This window comes from Sapajus apella, unplaced genomic scaffold (assembly GCF_009761245.1).
Source record: "Sapajus apella isolate SASKATOON/1434 unplaced genomic scaffold, GSC_monkey_1.0 scaffold10, whole genome shotgun sequence".
NCBI classification, from domain to species: domain Eukaryota; kingdom Metazoa; phylum Chordata; class Mammalia; order Primates; family Cebidae; genus Sapajus; species Sapajus apella.
The window spans coordinates 4,231,898-4,247,919 of record NW_022436950.1 but is presented as its reverse complement, the minus strand read 5'-3'; the positions used below and the strand labels follow the sequence as shown (position 1 = coordinate 4,247,919).

Genomic DNA, 16,022 nt, shown 5'->3' with positions numbered 1-16,022 from the left:
AGTGAGCCATTATGACGCCACTCCGCTCTAGCCTGGATAACAGAATGAGACCTTGTCTCAAAAATAAGTGAAAAATAAAAATGGGCTAGGAATCTAAATAGACATTTCTCCAAAGAAGATATATAAATGGCCAATAAATACATGAAAAGATGTATTTGGGTATTTAGGGAAATACCCAAAACCCTTGAGACCCCACTGCGCATGCTCTGGGGCGGCCATGGCCAGTGTTGGTGAAGATGCGGAGAAGCTGGAGCTCAAAGATGCTGCTGGCGGGAATGTCCCATGGTGCAGCCTCTTGGGAAGAAAGTCTGGCACTTCCTCAGAAAGTTAAACCTAGAGTATGTAGAGTCACCGTATGACCCAGCCATGCCTCTCCCAGGTCTAGAACTAAGAAACATGAGAACACATGTCCACACAGAAACGTACACACAATTGTTCACAGCAACATCATTCGTAACAACATCCGCCAAAAAGCGGAAGCAACCCAGGTGTCCCTGTGGATGAACAAAACGTGGTCTATCCGTACGCCAGATTGTGATTCTGCCATGGGAAGTAGCCGTAGGGATACAGGTGGCAGCGTGGGTGAACCTTGAAAACGTGATGCTAAAGGAAAGGACGCAGACACAGACAGCCACACGCTGTACCATCTGTCTGGTGGCCACAACAGGCACCTCCACAGTAAGGGAAAGTAGATGCGTGCTTGCCAGGTGCAGGGGAGGGAGGGGCAGTGGCATATAGGGAGTGACTGCCTGATGGGTGCGAAACTTCTTTTGGAGACAGCGAAAATGATCTGGATTTACATAGTAGTGATCGTTGTACAACCTTGCAAATATACTAAAAGCTTCTGAGTTGTATACTTTTAAGTTGTGAATTTTATGGCATATGAATTATGTCAGTTTCAAAATAAATAAATAATAAAGAATTTCCAAAGGAAAACAGTTGGGCCAGGGCGTTCCATGAAGAGAGCAGCTAGGGCAAAGGTGCAGGGTTACAGGAACGCATGCTGGGCAGCGGGGGCCTGGGTCTAGGGCAAGGGCCAGCGTGTCTGCCCGTCAAGCCTGGGGAGCAGAGCTCTGAGCAGGCTGTGCAGTGCAGCCAGATTCCTGCCTAGAGGAGGACAAGCGCAGGCAGAAGGCGGAGCCAGAACTCACCCCAGGTCTGACCTCCCTAAGGGGAGCCATGGCCAGAGGCAGAATCAGGCTGATGTGAGACCCTAGGAGCACACTCAGGACTTGTATTTTTTTCTTTTTTTGTAACTTATTTTCATTCATTTCTTTTAGAGACAGAATCTAATTCTATCACACAGGCTGGAATACAGTGGCAAGATCATAGCTTATTGCAACCCAAGACTCCCAGGCTCAAGCAGTCTTCCCTACTCAGCCTCCCAGGTAGCTAGGATTAAAGGCACATGCCTCCATACCCAGCAATTTTTTTTATTAAAGAGACGGGATCTCACCATATTGCGAAGGCTGGTTTCAAACTCCTGGCCTCCAGTGATCTTTCTGTCCTGGCCTCCCAAAGCGCTGGGATTACAAGTGTGAGCTCCTGCGCCCAGATGTACTCAGGACTGGTTTTTTGTTTGTTTTTGTTTTGCTTTTTGTTTTGCTTTTTGTTTTGTTGTTGTTGTTGTTTTGTTTGTTTTTGAGACAGAGTCTCACTCTGTTGCCCAGGCTAGAGTACAGAGGCATGATTTTGGCTCACTGTAACTTCCACCTCCCAGATTCACGTGATTCTCCTGCCTCAGCCTTCTGCCTGGGTTTACAGGCACCTGCCACCACGCCTGGCTAATTTTTGTATATTTAGTAGAGACGGGGTTGTTGGCCAGGCTGGTCTCAAACTCTAGATACCAAGTGATCCACCAGCCTTGACCTCCCAAAGTGCTGGGATTACCGGCATGAGCTACCGCGCCCGGCGTACTCAGGACGCTTAACCAGAGTGAATGTGGGGTGCGGGAAAGACAAGCATCCGTGTCAATGTTTTGTTTTCTTTTTTGGGCCATTGGGAGGATGATGAGGCCTTTAAACAACATGCAAAACACACAAAAGACAATTCTAGTCTTAAAATCTTGACCATGTTATTTTCATGTTAATAAAGATAGACGTTGCACACATTTGTGCTGGTGACTTTGACAAGATTGATTGATTGATTGATTGCTAGGCTTGCCACCCAGTGTAGCAGAAACCCCGCCTCACCTGTCCAGTCTTGGCTTTGTGGCCGTCACTGGGCTTCAGAGGCAAACTGTCCAAGCCACTCCCAGCTGCAGAGGTGTCTGAGTTCTTCATAGAATTACTTGAGGCCCAGAAAGGCGAGCAGCAGTGGCAACACCATTAAAGCCTCAAATAATTAAATGTCATTTATAACTGACAGAAAATTTTGTCAGCCAGGGGTCTGGAAGACGAACGTTATCTGGAGTACACATCACTCAGTTTTAGGGGTCCACTCACATAAAAAGCATCTCTTATGTACATGATCTAATACAAATGACCCAGGAGCACACATACATAATCATGATAACTTACCTGTAAGTTTCTCCTCAAGGACCTTGAAGAGCGCCACAGTGTCTTCATGCTGATCCTTGCCATCTTAATGAAATTAGGAGGTAACTGTTTAAAATCAGAGACGACCACACCGAGACAGGAAAAGTGACTTGCCGATAAGTAACCCAGTGACTTGGACCAAGCCAGTGTTAGCCTGTGGACCCGTCACCCAGAGGCTCCCGAGAGAAGCCAGAAACGTGGCTAAGGAGCATGGAATTATGGCTGCAAATGCCTCCAGTGGTTCTCAGCCTCAGATGCTAAAGCATCTGAGGACACTCCTACACAGTGAAAATTTGCTCTGCAGTGGCTCACACCTGTAATCCCATCACTTTGGGAGACCGAGGCAGGTTGATCATCTGAGGTCGGGAGTTCGAGACCTGCCTGGCCAACATGGTGAAACTCCATCTCTACTAAAAAAATACAAAAATTAGCCAGGCATAGTGACAAACACCTGTAATCCCAGCTACTTGGGATGCACTCCAGCCTGGGTGACAGAGCGAGACTCTGTCTCAAAACTAAATAAATAAATAAAATGCCAGTAGCACCTCTGGTGCTTGGAAAGAGGCCGCCAAAAATTAAACCCGCCCTGCTGCAGAGGGACCCAGGATCAGCTCCCACCTGCCTCCCACCGATTGCTGGTATCCTTTAAACAGCACATGCAAAGGCCTGGAAGAGCGTCACACCCTTCCTGGGAGAATTCTTTTAGGGTGTGGAAGGAGTGAACTGAGAAAGAGGAATATGTTTTTCTAAATTGACAAACTATACCTTTCTAAACACATAAAATGAAAATAAGAATAATCACTTCTTCTATAACATTCCAGAGGAACCATAAGTAGATGCTCAATAAATATTTGAGAGATCGTGTTGTTTTTTCATTGTGGGTATTTTTTTCCCCAAAACTAAAGTTAGGGTCACAACGTATAACTGATAAAAAAGGAAGTGGCATTAAGTGACCAGGCAAAGGCTCCGTGGCATATCAGCCTGACTGATCCTGATGGCAAAGTGAGGCAGATACAGACAGACAGCAGCTTACTGGAGGCCAGAAGGCTTACATGCTGCCTTCATCGTGGGCTTCGTCAAAACCTCCGGGTTTCAACACGGTGTTGGAAAAGACTCTGCTCCTGACGTTGCCACTTGTGGTTTTGAAATTGCCAAGCTGGGGAAGTTGAATAACGTATTCACAGACAGGGATACATCTATCGGCTTCTCAGTTAGGAGTGTCCACGGTGGTGTCCTCAGCTCCTCGGACCCCCATTGTTGCTGCCTGCTTGTGACTCTTCATTCAGCTGGATGGATTTTATTTCTGAAACACGCTCGCCCCATGGCCAGTTTTCATCTGGCTGTGAAGCAGCCATCAAAGAAAGCTCCCCTAGATGTTCTGTTCGCAGGCAGCCTAGAAACCTTTTCTGACATGTTGCTAACACTCCGTCAGGCTCTCCCTGGAATAGGAACAGTGTTCGTCCAGCCTGTGGACCACTGGGTGATTATCGAAAGGGGGGCTCCCAGGGGCTGCGCAGATCATAGGAAAAGGAACGCTTTTAAATGTGCATATTTACAACGAAATCCTCCTTCCTAAGGCAAGCAAGTAGGGGAGTAGATCACCCCCATCATCCTCTTAAAAACGGGGCTCTTCCGACAGCTGCCTCCTGTGGGGTTGCGGAGCTCTGTGGCGCCCAGTGGGGCTGCAAGGCAAGTGAAGCCTTAGGACCCACCATCTAAGCACTGCTTTCAGCAAGGCCTTCCAGAGCCCTGCCTTCTGTCCAACAGCTTCCTTATCTGCTGGGAAAATCCTTGCATCATTAAATGTGACAAGTCACTGTGGCTTAGTCCCCCAGCAGTTGTGCTGAGATTCTACAGAGTAGCTGTCTGGTGGCCAGGGTGGCACTATGGTCAGCGTGTGTCCAGCAACACCAGGGTCACTACTCGTGGCCCTCAGTAGGTTGTGCCCTCGGTAGTGGCTTGGCCATGTGTCCTGAAAACCCTTCTTCCTTCCGTTGCTTGTCCCACTAGGGCCACCCTGCCCAAGCTCTGGAGAGGCCACTCGCTCTGCAAATCCATTTACTTGACACATGGACCTCATGAAGCTCTGTCTTGCAGGCTACAGTGAATGCACAAATTACTAGAATTTGGGGTTTGGGGTTTTTTTTATTTTTTGTTTGTTTTTGAGATGGAGTTTCACTCTGTTGCTCAGGCCGGGGTGCAATGGCACAATCTCGGTTCACTGCAACCTCCACTTCCCAGGCTCAAGTGATTCTCTTGCCTCAGCCTCCGGAGTAGCTGAGATTAAAGGCATGTGCCACCACATCCAGCTAATTTTTGTATTTTTAGTAGAGGTGGGGTTTCACCATGTTGGCCAGGATGGTCTCAAACTCCTGACCTCAAGTGATCCACCTGCCTCGGCCTCCCAAAGTGCTGGGCTTCCAAGTGCAAGACACTGTGCCCAGCCAAATTATTAGAACTTCGAATACCTCATTCTCAAAATCCCAGTAGCATGTCATTCTTTTTAGATTGCTGAGATAAATCATGAACTCTTGAAATGGTTGGATTGCCCAGGGCAAATGGTATATTTTTCTTTTAGCTTTTTAAAAAAATTATGTTGGGGTATAATTTGCACACTGCATTGCACACATTTTGAGTGTACAGTCAATACAATCGGTTTTGATAACTACATAGGTCTATCAATAATATTCCTATCACCCCAGGAATTCCCTCTGTACCTCCTCCTGTTTATTCTCCCTGTTCAGAAGCAGTCGTGGATCTGACATGTGTCAGGACAGGTTAGTTTTGCCTCTTAGAAAATTCATGTAAATGGAATTCCATGATATATATGTTTTAGTGCCTGGCTACTATCACTCAAAAATATAATTGAAAAGGATTGTGTATCTACCGATGACCCATTTTCTGCATGTTTTATTTTTATGAGGGAATATCTGAAAATGTCTTCTCACCAACCAATTTTTTTTTGTCACTGAGATCTAAGAGCTTACTGTATGTCAGATGTACTCTGCGTAACTCTGCTTCTGGAGTTGGGGTTCAGAGTTCCAACTCAGGCCACACTGGCAGGGTCCAACCTGGTCTTTACCACTGGCTTGCTGTGTTACCTGGGCTGGATGTTTACCCACACTGTGCCTCAGTTTCCCAGTCTTCGAAGCGAAGTTACGTACCTGCCTCATCAGGATGATTTCAAGCATTAAGGAACTATATGTAACACCATGCTGAACATCTAATCCTCTCAGTAGAGTGCTAAATTCTAAGTAGAAGTCACCTGTTAAGTTTTTTTTAAGGAAAAAAATCACTAAGCTTTTAAAAGGAAAAACTTGTAAAAGTCAGACACTTTGAGCAAGTTCAGAAGCATCATTAAAAATTATAATGAATAGCTGGGCGTGGTAGCACGTGCTTGTAGTTCCAGCTGCTTGGGAGGCTAAGACAGAAGAATCACCTGAACCCAGGAGGCAGAGGTTGCGGTGAGCCGAGAACGCACCACTGCACTCCAGCCTGGGCGACAGAGTGAGACTATGTCTAAAAAAAATATATATATATAATGAAAAATATTGTGTCTACATGTCATATTTGTATAATGTGCTAAATAAAGTGAGCAGGACAGGTCTACAGAAATCTACAGAAATGCCTAGCGTTGAGCTGGCCCCTTTGAGAAAGATAGGATGTTTCTGGAAAGACTATCCAATTATTAGGAAGTAGTGTAGCATAATCTATGTTGCTGTGCACACTCGATGACGTGGCCAAGGCTGAGAGTAACACATACTGGAAGAAGGGAATGGGTTCCTAGCTTTTCTCTGTTCTGGGGAAGAAACCTCCTCTCTTAACAGAGACGCTTTGTTCATCCTTCCCAGCATGTCAGGTTCACGTGAGTTGAGTCGAGGGAAAGCGAGTGTTTTTCACAAGGGATTCATGGAAGCCAAAGAGTAACGACCATTCCTGGATGTTTTTCACCACGTTCCAAATCATAGCCACTGGACCATCCTGGTCAGCCATCGTCCTGTGGTAGCTCATCTGACAAAAGGAAGGACACGTTGTGTGTGTTCCTGTAAGAGAGTGGCTCTTCCTAAAACCAAATAATTGGAAGAGCATGGTGCTCATGCCTGTAGTCCCAGCACTTTGGGAGGCTAAGGCAGGCGGATCACCTGAAGTCAGGAGTTTGAGACCAGCCTGACCAACATGGTGAAAACCCATCTCTACTAAAAATAAAAAATTAGCTGGGCATGGTGCCACACGCCTGTAATCCCAGCTACTCGGAAGGCTGAGGCAAGAGAATTGCTTGAACCCAGGAGGTGGAGGTTGCAGTGAGCCTAGATGGCGCCACTGCACTCCAGCCTGGGTGACAGCAAGACTTCATCTCAAAACTTCCGAGTAAAAAATCAAATAATTAGCACGGACCAGTGTGAAACATCTAATGGTAAAAAACAAAGGTTGTGGCCAGGCACGGTGGCTCACACCTGTAATCCCAGCACTTTGGAGGCTGAGGTGGGCAGATCATGAGGTCGAGAGATCGAGACCATCCTGGTCAACATGGTGAAACCCCATCTCTACTAGAAATACAAAAATTAGTGGGGCATGGTGGCACACGCCTGTAGTCCCAGCTACTCGGGAGGCTAAGGCAGGAGAATTGCTTGAAACTGGAGGCAGAGGTTGCAGCGAGCTGAGATTGTGCCATTGCACTCCAGCCTGGGCAACAAGAGCAAAATTCTGTCTCAAAAAAGAAAAAAAAAAGAAGCCAGTCACAAAGGACTTCATACTGTGTAATTATATCAAATGGCCAGAATAGGCCAATCCATAAAGACAGAAAGTGGATTGGGGTGGCCCTGGGCTGGGGCAGGGGCCAGGAGGCATCAGAAGGATGGACAGTGCCTGCTCAGGGGTGTGGGACTTCTTTGGTGGGTGATCAGAATGTCCGAAAATTGATTGTCATGGCGGTTCCATGCCTCTGAAAAATGCTAAAACCATTGGATGGTGCATTTGGAAATGAGTGAATTGTTGAGTATGTGAATTACATCTCAGCAAAGCTGTTGGAAAGGAGAAAAGATATGCCACACATTTTAAGTGGTGGGAAAAATCAAAGACAGAGTGTTCTGAGTTTCAAGCAAAGCAGGAGGAGATGGTGTTTCTGAGACCGGTAAGGAGGCCCACTTGCCGGCATGGAGCGAGAAGATGGGCACCACCTGCCCAGCCAGGCTTGGAGGGCAGCGCTGGTTCATTTCTTTGACATCAGTGGCCTTAGCACCAAAGAATCCTTTTAAGAAAATCAAAGAAGCACTCACACCAAATATGCAGGATTTTTGAAGTGTCCAAAAGGTTTTATTTGAGACAATAAAAGGGGTTTGTGAACTGTCTGGGGCAGTCATAGACCATGTCTGAGCCCAACTAGCCTACACATGGCTTTCTGCTGAGCACCTCAGTGGTCCCGGCCACTCCTGGAAGGATTAGTTCTAGCACAGAGAATAGACAGAGACCACCCAAGGAACTGTGAGGGCCTGGCTGGGGGTGGCAGGACCTGACCCCAGGGATACATACAATCTGAAACATTTGTTCAGCCACTCTCCCAGAACCACACTGGGGCCGTGGCACCTGCAGACCCTTGTGTGTACAGAGAGGACTCACGATGACCAGTTGAGCCAGCGTTTGCGAATTCCCAGTGTGAAGCAGGAAGAGCTGCCAGATGTGCAGTGGACTGGCCAGGACCAGCCTAGGGTAGATGTGGGCTAGGGAAGCCTTTGGGCTGATGTGTCTGGAAGAGCTGAATTGAAAGTGAGAGTTTAAATAACAGAAGTGAAGAAGGGAAAAAATGGCCTGCAGCGGGGCGTGCTCCCCAGTGCTGCTGGGGAGATTCGCTGCCGCACAGCCCCTTTTCAGGGTCTCTGGAAGCTCACAGCAGCCTCCCGAGACAGGCAGATTAGGGCGCTACAGCTTTCTGTGGCTGGCACAGAGTCATAATTTTTCTGTTTTAAAAACCGACCCAGATCTTGGAATTACCCACCGTTGTTGTAAAGTTAGAATTGTCCAAAGACACCAGATGACTCTCCTTTAAACGGTGTCCCTGGCCCATCTCTAGGAGAGGACTAATTTTTTTTTTTTTTTAATTACATATCCTGTGGTTTTTCAATTCTCAAAAAATACTTTTGTCTCTCCTGTTTGTTCTCTCCAAAAGTAGTCTTTTTTGTTTGTTTGTTTGTTTGTTTGTTTTGTTTTGTTTAAGAGACAGGGTTTTACTCTATTGCCCAAGCTGGAGAACAGTGGTGCGAGCATGGCTCCCTGCAGCATTAAACTCCTCCTGCCTCAGCCTCCTGAGTAGTCAGGACTACAGGTATGAGCCACCATGTCCAGCTAAATTTCATTTTAATTTAATTTATTATTGATATAGATAGGTGGGCATAGACAGGCCTTACTTTGTTGGCCAGGTTGGTTCAAACTCCTGACTTCAAGTGACCCTTCCACCTTGGCCTCCCAAAGAGCTAGGATTGCAGGCATGAGGCACTGCGTCTAGCCCAAAAATAGTCTTTTCTACGTTTTCCCCTCTCGTGTCTTACCCGCTGTCACCACTGCCTGCTGTCCGACTGAACTATATCGGGAGCCACATGTTAAAAAAAATCAAAAGAACCTGATGGAAGTAATTTTAATAATATAGTTAACCCAGTATATCTAACATGTGACTTCTGCATAGCAAGCAATGTGAAAAAGCATTCAGGAGATATTTATATTCTTCTTTTTTGGGGAGACTCTGTTGCCCAGGCTGGAGTACGGTGATGTGATCTCGGCTCACTGCAACCTCCACCTCCCGGGTTCAAGTGATTCTCCTGCCTCAGCCTTCTGAGTAGCTGGGACCTACAGGCATGTGCCTCTATGCCATCTGATTTTTGTATTTTTTAGTAGAGACGGGGCTTCAACACATTGGCCAGGCTGGTCTCAAACTCCTGACCTCGTGATCTGCCCGCCTCAGCCTCCCATAGTGCTGAGATTACAAGTGTGAGCCACCACACCCAGCCTATATTCTTTTTTTACTCCGAGCGTTTGACATATCAGTAGGTTATTTCACACAGCACATCTCCATTAGGACTAGCCACGTTTCAAGTGTCTGATGGCCACCTGTGGCCCATGACCATTGGCCAGCAAGGGTCTCGATGGCTTATCGGGACGGGAGTTACATTTGCCCTCGTGACTTGCAAATCAGCTGGGGAGTGGGGATGTTAGATTATGCCATCTTGGCGTTGCACCACTCGGGAGTAATTGTCATGAGTTAGTCTTTAGCAGGGACCTTGTAATGATGCTCGCATATAAAATAACTTATAAATACCTATAACATAACCTGAGAATGGGGATTAAGTAACCTGATCTTAACTCCAGGGCCCACCCCAGCAACTTCGAGCTTAGAAGGCATTTAACCTTTTGTAACTTGTAACCTCATCCACGGTGGAGGGTACAGGCAGGTCAGCTTATTCATGTGGGCTGCAAACATGGCAGCCCCCCGCCAGAGCCCCAGAATCGCACTCTGCTGATGGGGCCTGGGCATGCCCCCTCCCCTCAAGCATTTCCACTGCACATCCTGGGTTAAGAACCACCTTCTGGATGCCAGGGTCTCCTCACCTGGAGCTGATCTGCCTTCAGGAGACATTGGGAAATGCCTAGAGACATTCTGGATTGTCCCAGCATGGGAGGGGGCCTGGGGAGCTGTTACCGGCTTCTAGTGGGCAGGGCCAGGGATGCTGCTGACCAGCCTGTGATGCACAGGGATCCTCCCCTACACAGAGAGTTAACCTGGCAGTGCTGAGGGTCAGAAACCCTCCTGGGCCGCAGTTCTCAGAATCACCTGGAGAGTGTGTTGAAAACGCATCCCCTTCTAGAAGTTCTCACTCAGTGGGCCTGGGGCAGGATGGGCGAATCTGCACGTCTGGCAAGTTCCCAGGAGAGGCCAGGGCTGCTGGTGGAGGGGCCACACTTTTGAGAATGGCTGTTCCCTAGTTACCTGGAACTCTAAAAAGGCTGATGCTCGCCTCACCCCCAAACTGTGATTGGACAGAGGTGAGGGTAAGACTTCCTGAATTTGCAGAAACTCCCAGGTGATTTGCATGTAGAACCAGTGGAGAAGCTCTGCCCAACAGTCTGAAATGAAGGTATGAAGAGGTGGGGCAGAGAGCAGAGGTCCGGGAAGAAGCTGCACGGGCGAGTCACAAGCCCACACCTAACAGAGCAAGGGGGTTCCCAAAACTCCTGTGGAGATGGGCCCCGTGGGTGCTGAGGAAATTCAAACCACTATCGTCCCCAGATAAAGCCACCACCCCTTTGGGAGCAGGCAGTCTGGCTGTGAAAGAGGAGGAGAGAAAAGCAAGGCTGGGGATGGGCTGGAGTTTCCATGCTTGTCCCCATGGGGCCCTGCCAGCTCTGGCCAGGGCCGGGGGTTGAAGCAGACCGCACTGCGGAGCTGTGGAGCGAGCTCAGGGTCATACTCCATCCCTTGCTTTTGCCAGCTGGAACAGTCTGGCATCATGTTACTATGGATTCTGCCTCTGCTGTGTGCCTAGGTTTCGATTCTGGCTTCTCCACTTCAGAGAAGACGGCGGAAATGGCTTTCCCAGGAACAGAGAGCCTACGGTTTTTTGGACTTCCAAACAGCCCATCATAGTAGACAACTCCTCATTAAAGATCCAGCCGGGCGTGGTGGTTCACGCCTGTAATCCCAGCACTTTGGGAGCCGAGGCAGGCGGATCACGAGGTCAGGAGATTGAGACCAAACTGGCTAACATGGTGAAACCCCGTCTCTACTGCAAATACAAAAAAATTAGCCGGGCATGGTGACGTGCACCTGTAGTCCCAGCTACTTGGGAGGCTGAGGCAGGAGAATCACTTGAACCCAGGAGGTGGATCAGCACTCCAGACTGGGCGACAGAGCGAGACTCCTTCTCAAAAAAAAAAAAAAAAGATCCAATGACAGGTCTGTCCTTTCCAAACTAGTACCTACAAACCAGCTGGCGGTGAGGAGCAGCTTGACATGGTAGGGACCCTAGTAAGAAACCTTGCCTTCCTGGACCCTTGGGCCACAAGTCGGCATAAGTCACTTCCCAGTGCCCTCTGCAACAGAGAAGCTAAGCAGGAAGACCCCCGAGTAGCCCCTGCTAGCTTGGGAAGTGTGTGATTCTCTCTATTCTGTCCCCACAGAATCAGTTGTAAAAGCTTTAGCCATTGCTTTGGGACAGCTTTGGATCCGCATGTAAAGATCCTGGGGTGTTCTGTGCACGTCGTGCACTCTGGGAAGTTAATGAGCAGTTTTTATCTGGCATGGCACAGGTTGTTCTTAATTTTCATAAGCTGAAACTCAGCAATTTCAAGTTCATTTGAAACATTAAAAGAATCCATTTGCTCTTACTAGATAGTGGTCTCCATAAAACCTAACACCTACATACAGTAGGTATTTCTGAACCAAAATACGTGTGTGTAAAAATGCTATGAAACATTTGTTGAATTCAACGGTGACCAAAAATTTCTTCAGCGCAAAGCACACTCAGATTTGGTTTTTATTTCCATTTCCTGTTTTCGTTTACTTAAAAGTCTATGGAATTAACGTAAAGGCTGAGTTCTCAGTGAAAGAAGCCAGGCTGGCAACAGAAGGCTTCCTACAGAAATGTCTCCAACCAGCCAGGGCCGCGTTTCAGGAAGTGACCGTACCCTATAGAGTAGAAAAACAGGCCTGGCGCAGTGGCTCACGCCTGTAATCCCAGCAATTTGGGAGGCCAAGGTGGGCAGATTGCTTGAGCCCAGGAGTTCAAGACCAGCCTGGGCAACAAGGCAAAACCCGTCTCTACGGAAAACATATCCCCCCGCAACAAAAAAGCCCGCATGGTGGTGCATGTCTGTGGTCCCAGCTATTCCAGCGGCTGAGGTGGGAGGATTGTATATACACATATATATGTATATGTTTATGTATATATACGTATATATGTATATACGTGTGTGTATATATGTATATATGTGTGTATATATATGTATATATGTATATACGTGTGTGTATATATGTATATATGTGTGTATATATATGTGTATATATGTGTGTGTGTGTATATATATATGTGTATATATAGTATTTTTTTCAACCCCCAGAGATAATCAGTGTTTGACATATTACATGTAGCCTTCCTATGCAGAATTTGTGCAAAGAAACAATGTTTTAAAGACAGTTTAGGAGCCTTTTGGGTAACACGATATCGGGAACATCTCCTCATGTCCTTATGTATGTCCTTTAAAGCGTTATTTTTGACGGTGTCACAATAATCCACCCCATGGTTGAGCCGTCATTCCATAATCATTCCCCTTTGGACACCGAGTTTGCAGTGAAATACTGAAATAATGCAGGGTTGAGCACGTTTGTGAGTACAGCTTGTGGAGCATATGATTAATTCATTTCTAAGGATGAGTTTCTGGAAGGAGCCAAACGAGGTCAAAGGCTGTGGACGTTTTCAGGTATTGACTCAGCATCACGCGCCGCTCTCCAGAAGGGTGCCGTGTGTATCTGTTCCTTCTCACCTCGCACGTCCTGGGTCACTGCCAGCCTCGCAGCGCCACAGCTCTGCTTCGATTGGGTCATTGCTTTGCCCACAGCCCTGCTGTATCCATCAGGGTTCTCCAGAGAAACAACCAGTTTGTGTGTGTGTGTGTGTGTGTGTGTGTGTGTGTGTGTGTGTGTGTGTGTGAAATCTGAAGTGTTTAGGGCAGGCCGGCGCTCTGGAAACTCAGGCAGAAGCTCATGCTGCATTGTTGAGGTAGAATTTTTTCGACGGGAAACCTGCTCTTTACTCTTAGGGCCTTCAGCTGATGGGATGAGGCCCACCTGCGTTATCAAGGGTAACCCCCTTTGCTTGAAGTCCACTGACTGTAGTTGACATCTACAAAAGCCCTTCACAGCAATGCATAGGTTATGTGTGATGAAACCATTGGACACCATGGCCTGGCCAGGTTAACATGTGAAACTGATCATCAGTCACCCTGCTAGAACAGTTAATTGCCTAGAGAATTTGTTCCCAGCAAAAGCCACAAGCCGCCTCTCCTTGGGGGGTAGGGTGCATTCTGTTGGGCACTTTTGCCTTTGAAAACGTAATCTCCCTAGATCAGTATTACCACTGAACCACCTGCTGAGCAGCATGGTAGCATTTCTTGACACCAAATGGGTTTCACACATGTTTCTCCCCTACCTGGCTCCCATGGCTGGGTGCTGGCTGGGCCCACGGAACCCAGTCCACCCTCCGGCCCCTTCTCCCTACAGGAATCCTAAGTTTGAAGCCAGACTGGTTGTTCTAGCCAGGTTGGTTGCCCACCCTCCCACCCCTGCAGCGGCTCCACCCCATGTGGTTAAGTGGGTGGCGACACCCAGTGCCTTTCCTGTCTCACCTCCAGCCCTGTTCTTCATTCCAGCAAAAGTTCCAGCCTCACAGTGACCCAAGGGGCTTGAACAGTGAGGTTCCAGTCTTGTTCCTCCAGCCTTGTACCTCATGGGGGAAGAAACCTGATGCCAGGAGTGGGGGACAGGGAGGAGGTGGTTGAAGCAGCCTGATCCACACCCCTGGCTGGCGGGTTGGGGCGCCCATACTCTTTACGCCAGGCCTGGCATCTAAAGAGTTCCACAGAGTCCCCTCTACCTGCTATGTGCCAGGCACTGTGCTAGCCCCACAAATGCCCTCAGGGAGCTCACAGCGTGAAGGGCAGACAGACACACCGAACATTGCTTCATACTGTGACCCACGCTGGCCAGGCATGGTGGCTTATACCTGTAATTCCAGCACTTTGGGGAGCCAAGGCAGGAGAGTTCCTTAAGGCCAGGAGTTCCAGACTAGCCTAGGCAGCATAGTGAGACTGTCTGTACAAAAAGCTAAAGAAAAAGGCTATAGCGGCACGTGCCTGTGGTCCCAGCTACTCAGAAGGCTGAGTTGGGAGGATCACCTGAGCCCAAGAGGTTAAGACTGCAGTGAGCTGTGATCATGCCACTGAATTCTAGCCTGGGTGATAGAGACCTCGTCTCTTTAAATATATACATCAATATGTATATTAAAATATACATATGTTATTTATATATTTTTTATTTAAATATATTTTTATTTATATTATATTTTATATATTTATATTTATACTTACTTTATTTTTTTAAATTAAATATATAAATATATATAGATAGATAGACAGACAGATTTTTTTTTTTTTTTTTTTTTGAGATGGAGTTTCACTCTTGTTACCCAGGCTGGAGTGCAATGGCGTGATCTCGGCTCACCGCAACCTCCGCCTCCTGGGTTCAGGCAATTCTCCTGCCTCAGCCTCCTGAGTAGCTGGGATTACAGGCACACCCCACCATGCCCAGCTAATTTTTTGTATTTTTAGTAGAGACGGGGTTTCACCATGTTGACCAGGATGGTCTCGATCTCTTGACCTCGTGATCCACCCGCCTCGGCCTCCCAAAGTGCTGGGATTACAGGCTTGAGCCACCGCGCCCGGACTATATCTATATTTTTTAGGCGAGGTCTCTATCACCCAGGCTGGAATGCAGCACGTATGCACACACACACATATATATATATATATATATATATATACACACACACACACACACGTATATACACACACACACATATACATACATATATGTAGTGATCCATGCAAAAACCACAGCAGGGGTAGGAAAGCTGTAAAGTGGACTGCAGGGTCAACACAAGCCTCACAGAGGAAAACCTGTGAACAAGTGTCCCTCACAGGCATTTGGTACGACAGGGAAGGGGTGGTACAAATGGAGGGAACGCCCACGCAGAGGTATAAAAGAGGACCCCCCCAATATGCTAACATGTATTCCACTGTTGCCGAAGACTAACACTTGATGCACGGGTTAGCAGGGAATGAGAAATTGTGATGGGTTTGAGATTTTACTTACCTGGCAAGTTGGCCTTCCAGTTTCACAGAGCTTGTCTAAGGTACGAGACTTCAGGGTCAGAGACAAAAGTTCATTATTCACAGCAATAGCAGTAGCCGGAGTATTAGCATTTGGGTCATCTCCCAGGCCCCAGTGCCCATAGCTGTGATGTGATCAGGCCCCTATGGCATCTGCACACACCGAGGGCTGCACTGCAGGAGAGGAACCCTAAGCTTAGGAACCCAGATCTTCTCCAGTGGGCAGAAAGCACATTTGCTCTGTGCTCTGGAGAGAGATGCTGTCTCCATCATCCAAGGCTGCTACCTGTGCACATTCTTGGAAAGATAGTTGGGAATCAGATGCAGGCAGAGCCTCTGCTGGAAAGACATGGGAAAGGAGAGAGACACTGAAGAACTGTTACCTGGCAGAGGAAGGAAGGCAGAGATCAGACTTACTCCTCCACCAAGTCTCTGGTCTAGATTCTGGGAGTCCAGAAACCTCCATCTCAGTCAGAGAGGGACAGCTAGGAGAAAATAAGGACATCAGTTTGCAACCAGACAAGTTTAGAGGCCTGTGGAATTCCCAGGCCAAGA

General features: G+C 47.6%; 1 protein-coding gene across 11 annotated transcripts in view; it reads left to right on the top strand.

Moving 5' to 3' along the window:
* Nucleotides 1-16,022, top strand: part of AGAP1 (ArfGAP with GTPase domain, ankyrin repeat and PH domain 1) — a 616,003-nt gene that overhangs the window by 554,771 nt on the left and 45,210 nt on the right. The window contains exon 19 of one of the 11 annotated variants that reach the window (XM_032277592.1): nt 4,062-4,072. The exons of the other annotated variants lie outside the window; for them this stretch is intronic. The gene's annotated coding sequence lies outside the window, so the exon portion shown is untranslated. Of the gene's footprint in view, nt 1-4,061; nt 4,073-16,022 lie in introns of those variants that run through there. 11 annotated transcript variants of the gene reach the window in all.